Source organism: Rattus norvegicus, chromosome 16 (genome assembly GCF_036323735.1).
Source record: "Rattus norvegicus strain BN/NHsdMcwi chromosome 16, GRCr8, whole genome shotgun sequence".
NCBI lineage: Eukaryota > Metazoa > Chordata > Mammalia > Rodentia > Muridae > Rattus > Rattus norvegicus.
In genome coordinates this window covers 9,418,435-9,425,489 of record NC_086034.1, presented here as the reverse complement: position 1 = coordinate 9,425,489, position 7,055 = coordinate 9,418,435, and the positions used below count along the sequence as shown (strand labels likewise).

The 7,055-nt window shown below is 46.2% G+C and overlaps 1 non-coding gene across 1 annotated transcript; it reads right to left on the bottom strand.

The window, feature by feature from the left end:
* Positions 1-330: 330 nt before the first annotated feature.
* LOC120097604 (small nucleolar RNA SNORA17) lies at positions 331-459 on the bottom strand. Its single transcript, XR_005495173.1, has one exon. It is a non-coding gene; the product is annotated as a small nucleolar RNA SNORA17 (small nucleolar RNA).
* Positions 460-7,055: the final 6,596 nt, after the last annotated feature.

The window sequence follows — 7,055 nt, the reverse complement described above, 5'->3', positions numbered from 1 at the left end:
ACTAGGCCTGTACTGCCCTGGCATGGTGGTCATCTCAAACTACATACTGTCTGGGCTCCATGATGCCAGACTGGTGGTTGTTTGGGCTTGTTCCTTGCCCCTGGTCTGTCTGAGGACCATTGTGTGAGGTCATCTGTCTTGGGCTCACTCCTTCCCTGGGGCCGAAGGACCCAGGTGGGGTTTTCCTAGTCTCCAGCTCATTCCCTGCCCTGGAAATCCATCAGGGTCTGTGCAATACCAGATGGCTGGTTGTCTAAGGCTAGCTCCCTGTATGGGCACCCTGACACTAGGCTGGACTGGTGGTCAACTCAGGCTTGCTTTTTTTCAGGGACTGTTAGACTCCTATTACAGAGGTTCACAGGTTAGAACACCGATCATAGATTGAATTTCTCTCCGCTCTGCCACCTACTGACGCAGATGTGACACAGCAGCCACACCAGCTACGCCTCTAGGGGAAAGGGTCTAATGTAACTTATAGCTCGTTTTATACTGTCTGGTTCAGAAGACAGCTTCCTAAATAAGCCACTCTAAGGTGTTGCTGATGAACTTACAGTGCACAAAGATGTAATTTGTTGATGACATCAGCACAAAGGAAGGGGACGTGATTATTGCAACATCTCTTAGTAACATTATGTTAGATGGATACTATTTGTCTAAGTTAAAATGTTTTCCTGTAAAATCCAAAGCAACAGTAGAAGGTAGCATCAGGCATAGTGATACATGCCCACACAAGGCATTCACAGCAGGCAGTCACACCGAGTCCAACAAGTCTGTAGATGTGAGATCAGCATTAGAAATCGATTGATTGTGTCTTGCAGCTGAGGAGAGAGAAGGAGGTACAGAGCTTGCTCTGGAAGGGTCTGAGTCTTGTCCACAGCACATGTGTAAAAAAGTCTGTAATCCAGCTCTGGGGAGGCAGAGACGGAAGGAACCCTGAGGCTTGCTGGTCTCTCAGTCTAGTTGAATTGGCAAGCATTGTGCTCATTATCAAAAATCAGGCTGGAGACTGGCTGAGGAAGACCTTGAGGTCAACATCTGGCTCTACACTCATGCACACACCAGAGTATATACCGTATACAGACATAAATAATAATTTTAAAATAAATCAACTGTATCTCTATGAAGTAGCAATGTATGGTCTGCATTTAAATAGAAGCATATGATTTAGAACTGGAAAAATACTTAGGCATAAATTTAACAAAAAAACCTTGCAGGATTTGTACACTGAACACCAAATAGGCATTGTGGATAGACTCGAGACAATGAAAAAACACCTCCTGTTCACGGGTCTGGAGCACTTCCTGTCAAGATGACAGTGTTTCTGAAACTGTCCTACGGATTCCATGGAGTCCCAGTGAAAAGAACGCCCTCAGAAATGTATAAGGAAACAGAGTACTACTCGGAAACCCCATTCCCCAGTCATTTGTCCCACAGAAGTCTGCACTGTCTGCATCATCTGTTCATAGCAGCCCTATTTTTATGGTTGGATTTAACTAAATCCGTAAGCCCAAAGTTTCCCGTACCACACCCCTGTTGCCCGCCTGTTTTTAGAACAGATCTAGCACTCTAGAGAGAGCATTAGCGTCTTCTCAGCTGACTCCTACTCTGTCCCCAAGGCAAACACTAGTCTCCTCTCATTCACCATAGGTCGATTTTGCATAAATGGGATTGACTACCATATATTCCTTTATGCCTGACATCTCCTGCTCTGGACTGCTTGAGTTCCTCCTGTGCAGTCTGTAAAGTTTACTCACGTTTTATCGCCTGTCAGTGCTTTATCGTCTGAATACACTGCAGTTTGCTTATTCATTCCCTTGTAAACAGATATTGGGATCCTTTCTGGTTTTTATCTTCTTTTATTTTATCTTTTATTTAATTTTATCTAAGTATCACCGTCTAAGTCTTTTTATTTTTTAAAGGAAAAGGATATATTTTCACTTCTTCCAGATTAAAAATCTCAAGAGTGGACTTGGTGGATCTCAGAGAAAAGTATTTGTTTAAAAGTTACAAGAAGTGGACCAACGCCTTCTGCAAATGTGCACATTATTTTATTTTCTTATTAGCAGTATGGGACATGAGTCTTACTAAAGGCTTTAAATGCTCACACATTTTATGTCGTGACCCACAGATATTTCTCTGTGGAGTTCATGCTTTAAATCAGGCCTTTCACTATGGAGATATGGGGATTTTTAAATACTCTGGACACAAGCCCTTTTTTACATTTTGCATTTTTTCTAGTCTTTTATTTGTTGATTGATTTTCTTACTGATAAAGTTGAAAAGTTTGAACTCTAATTTATCGTTATTTTTCTATTGGAGGATTTTTCCTAGTCCGAGATTAAAAACAGTCTATTTTAGCTGGGTGGTAGTGGCACATGCCTATAATCCCAGCACTTGTGAGATAGAGGCAAACAGATTCCTATGAGTTCAAGACCAGCCTGGTCTACAGAGTGAATTAGTTCCAGGACAGCCAAGGTTGAGAAACCCTGTCTCAACCCCCAAAACCCATAGTGTATGATTTATTGTAAAAGTACTTTGGTTTATTGAACCAGGTGGTAAAGATAGGCCACTTCTCAGGGGACAGGGTGGGCAAGGTCAACTCTGACCCATGAGGGTCACTGCAGTACAGTGAAGAGGTTTTGAATTCTTATTGGAGACATGGATTTCCCAACTCTAAGGCACCCAACTCTAGGAACCTGGAGTACAGGACAGCACATTACTATCCCAAGCCTCTGCTGAGGAGGGCAGGGGTTTTCCCTCCAGTTCCTACCTAATAGGCCAGTGGGAGTCAGAGCTAATCCATTTAACCTTTCTTCCGGTCAAAGGAAGCCACTAGAGGGCACTGTGACAGCAGGTTTCCAGGCTAGCAGGCTGTGGCTTTGCTCAGACTTGTAGCTAGCTAGCAGCAGGCCCTTGCTTGCTGTGGACAAAGCGAGACTTGATGGTTATTTCAGTCACATCAGAAGACAGGGGGAGGGTGACCTCAGTGTTTGCAAGGGGCCCTCTCCTTGTTCTCTTAGGACCAACTTATGGTAGAGGATAGGAAAACGTTCAGGATGAGAAGCTTAGTGGCCAGAAGCCAAAGATAACAGAGCCAAGGGGAACTGTGGGAGGTGACAATTCACTATAGACAAGTAATGCATTCCAGCAGCAAGGAATTCTGGAAGCAGAGGAGGTACTGAATTTTGGAGAGGAAGATGTGGCTGGAAAGTGAGGGCCCTAGGGAGTATTGAAGGGTCTAGGCAGACTGAGTGGGCTGTGTCCACTCAATACTGGGTATCAGAGACCCCAGGCATTCAGGACTGAGAGACAGTGACAGGAGCCACAGCATATCACACAGATGGGCAAGTCCTAAAACCAAGTTGGTGGTCTCGGTATTCCATCAGATGGTAGCTTAGGGTCAGGCCCAGAGCCAGAAATGGTCTGGCAGAGAGGAAAGGGCAAACACAGCCTATTGAGGTATCAGACAGGGCCCACTTTGACCTCACATCGTGAAGAAGCCATGAAAGTGCCTGGAGCCTCAGGCTAGTCTTGGGGCTCACAGATGAATTGCAGATACTTAAGGTCTTGGTAGGAGCATGGCCGTCAGGGCCTGCTCTTCACTAAGGGGACAGAAGTGCACAGGGTTGGGGCACCATAACACATTCTAAACACTTTCTACGATGACAGTGATTAAGACCAGCCCCCTGTGTAATTGACTTGGGTCCCCAAAGTGTTAGGCTGCATGTATGGCTTGTGCTTTAACCGTTCTGCTGCAGGGTTGCCATAAACGTTGCCCATATCTCTCCCAAGCCAGCGTGAAGGTACTCTCTTGAGTATCCTTGCAAGGGTACCCCAACATCCATGAGAGCGCTCTATGCTTCTCAGCCCATAGCGGCTTGAACCTCCGCTAACTTGCTTCTGACACCTCTGTCTTTATCGTTGACTCTCATTTCTCTGGGCTCTAACACATCATTCCTGTAGCCACGGACAAACACCCTTCTGCTGTTTGCATTCCTTTTTCCCAGAATGGAATGTTCTTTCCTGCCCTGTCTACCTGACAAGTACTGAGTCAGCCTTTAGTTGTTCAAACTTCATCTTGACACTTTACCTGACCAGCCTCAACCTGGATCCATGTAAAGGTAACCACAGTTCAGGTAACATTGAATTGCTGACCACACAGTCATTTCCCCTCTGTATTTATTGCCAAGATGATCCTGATATTACCCAAGTATTCAATGTCCGGGAAGACGATCCTTCTGTGGCTAAAGAATAAATACCAGATAGGCCAAGCCCAACACTCCAGCCTTACACTTTCCACAGCATGACGCCACTGCCAAGCTCTTGCTCTGGTCGCTGCCCTTATGCCTCCCCTGACATGTGGTACGGTCTTCTCAATCAGTTCCAACAGTGGCAGACTCAGAAATGGTCTGTGGTCAAATGAGTCTTCCCTTAGATCTGCCTCTGAACTACGTTTACTAGGGTTGGCTAAGGACCCACAGAGATGCCTCAGAATCTGAGACCATTAAAAATTGCCCCCTCCTTTTAAATGCCAGTGAATGTGAATGTTCTGTCCTCTAATTCTTTACCCTTACTGGCCTTTCTTTAGAGACCACTCACTGAGTGCCAAATGCATGTTAGACATAGTTGGCTTTGAGTCTAAACTACCCACGAAGGCTCAAGTGCTGAAAGGCTGGTCCTAAACTGGTAGTGAATTTTGGGAGATTCTTGAAAGTTTAGGAGATGGGGTGGAGCTGAAGGACGTAGGTCACAGGGAGAGGGTTCTTTGGTGAGATCTGGACCCTTCTTCTCTCACTCTGCTTGCTACAATGCTAGAACTTCTCTGACATCATGCTTCTGTCACTATGAAAGAAGCCCAAGTTCATGTGGACCAAATAGCCGCGGACTCAACCCTTTGAAACTGTCGACCTAAACACATCTTTCTTGTTTTAAAGTTGCTCCTGTCATGTATTTGGTCATAGCAAATAGAAAGTAACTAATTCAGATACTTGACATTCAAAAACGAATAGGGCAAAGTTCTTACCTGCACAGCACTCAGTTTTTCTGAGAAGGAAGTGGTAGAACAGTGATACTGTGTAGCACGGCAGCCATAGTTGTCTGCTGTGGTTTGCTTAGGCAGAGGAAAATTCCTAAAAGGTTCATGGAAGCCCTCAGAAGCTCTTACAGGAAGAAAACTATGATTCATATCACTGCCATAGAACGAATCGGGGCTCAGTTTCCTGGAACTTGCTCAGCCCTTGTCTGTCAGCTCATGTTGCAAAAGAAGGAAATGAATTATCTCCAAGAGAGTCACACACCTTGATAGGAGGTTAGAGCCTCTGGGATGAGTTATGTCTCTGACAAAGCTAAGGAGCAAGAGAACCAGGACAAACCCTTCTCAGTACCGAGTCCTGGCTAGACCAGAAACAGAGAGTAACCATGGGCACAGAGTAACAGGGCCTGGCAACAACCAAAGTTATAAAACTCTCTTCAGGCTTGCATGATGGAGGAAGAGACCTCACATGTATTCAACTTAGTTCTGTGGCGATAAAGGGGACCTGGAATCAAGGGTCAGAGGAGATACAGAGGCAAAGGGAAATCTGACCAAAGCCACCAAACAGGATTCTTGCTAAAGATAGGCCAGAGTGAGCGGATGGTGCCAGGGTGATGCTGGGAGAGAGGGAGGCTTTCTGCTATAGCTGGAATTGGAGAAGAAGTACGTGGATGGGCCTCAGAGGAGATACAGGAGGCTGACTGTGGGCTTCCCTTCTCCTCATGGACACTGGTCCATGAGCACAGGAGGAGCAGAAGCTGTAAGCAGGGTTTGTACAGCCGAGAGTATGCCTGAAGGATTTCTGGAGACAGTTTCAGGGAGACAGCTCTGCTTCATGCTTCAGAGGTGGGGTGAAGGGTTTGGGGGGTGATGGGTGGAAGAACTGTTTGGCCACGACACAGTACCTACTGGTCGTCTGGTGGGAAGGGCTGAGCAGGACTTACGTGCTGAACCACGCAGCACTTGCAGGAAACTTAGAGCAGGGTCATCCTCTAGATAAGGTCAGGCGTCTGTGCTCAGTGACATTCTCCAGGTAAGATCAGTGTCAAGGAGGAAGCCCTGATGAGAAAGGGAGTCCTCCATTTTGTGCCAAGCTTGGAGAGCTATCCGGACATGGTGGACTGCTACCTTAGTAGCAGGGTCTTCCAACAGACTTTGGCTTAGTTGGAAAGGGACTCTACAGATACAGTGACAGGAAAGAGACGGGAACATCCAAGAAACAAATAAATTCTCATCTTTGGACACTTCCAAGTGTGCCCTACATATCCCAACTTCAGCAAGTGTCACCCCCGCATGCATGAATACCATAGAGGACAGAAAAATTGCAGGTTGCTATTGGACCAGCTAACTTTAATGCCCCATCTATCCCTGAAATATTAGAATTTGGGTCACAAACTAGGAGGGGGATGGAAATAATCATTATTTAGAAGCTCTGACCCCAGGGCAATATTGACACATGTCATTCCAAGTATCCCCTTAGGGAAATGCCCACAGGTTTGCTCCCTAAAAACTCTGTTTCTCAGATAACTGCTAAGAACCCATGGACCAAGCTGGGGCATTGGTTCTGGGGAAGCTCACTGTGCAAGCATGAGGACTTGAGTTGGGATCCCCAGCACCCACATAAGATTTGGGCATGGAGTTCTATGTCCCTCTCCTCATCACTGAGGAATGGGGACAAACATGTCCAAGGCGCTCACCTGTCAGTAAGCCTCAGGGAAATAAACATCCACTGAGAGACGCTGCCTTGAAAATTAGGGTGGAGAGGCAGGCGTGGTGGTTCACCCCCTTAACCCCAGGAGTCAAATCTCTGCTCTTCACAGCTAGTTGCAGGGCAACCAGGACTACACAGAGGAACCATGACTCAAAAAAACAAAGTAAGACAACAAAATTAAGGTTGAGAAGAAATAGAAGACAACCGAATGTCAACGTCTGACCTCCCAGTCAATAAACATGTCCTCCACCCCGGTGCATACACAACTTCACAGGGCACACCCCCAAGTGCACCCCTCCTAGTGCATAAACAC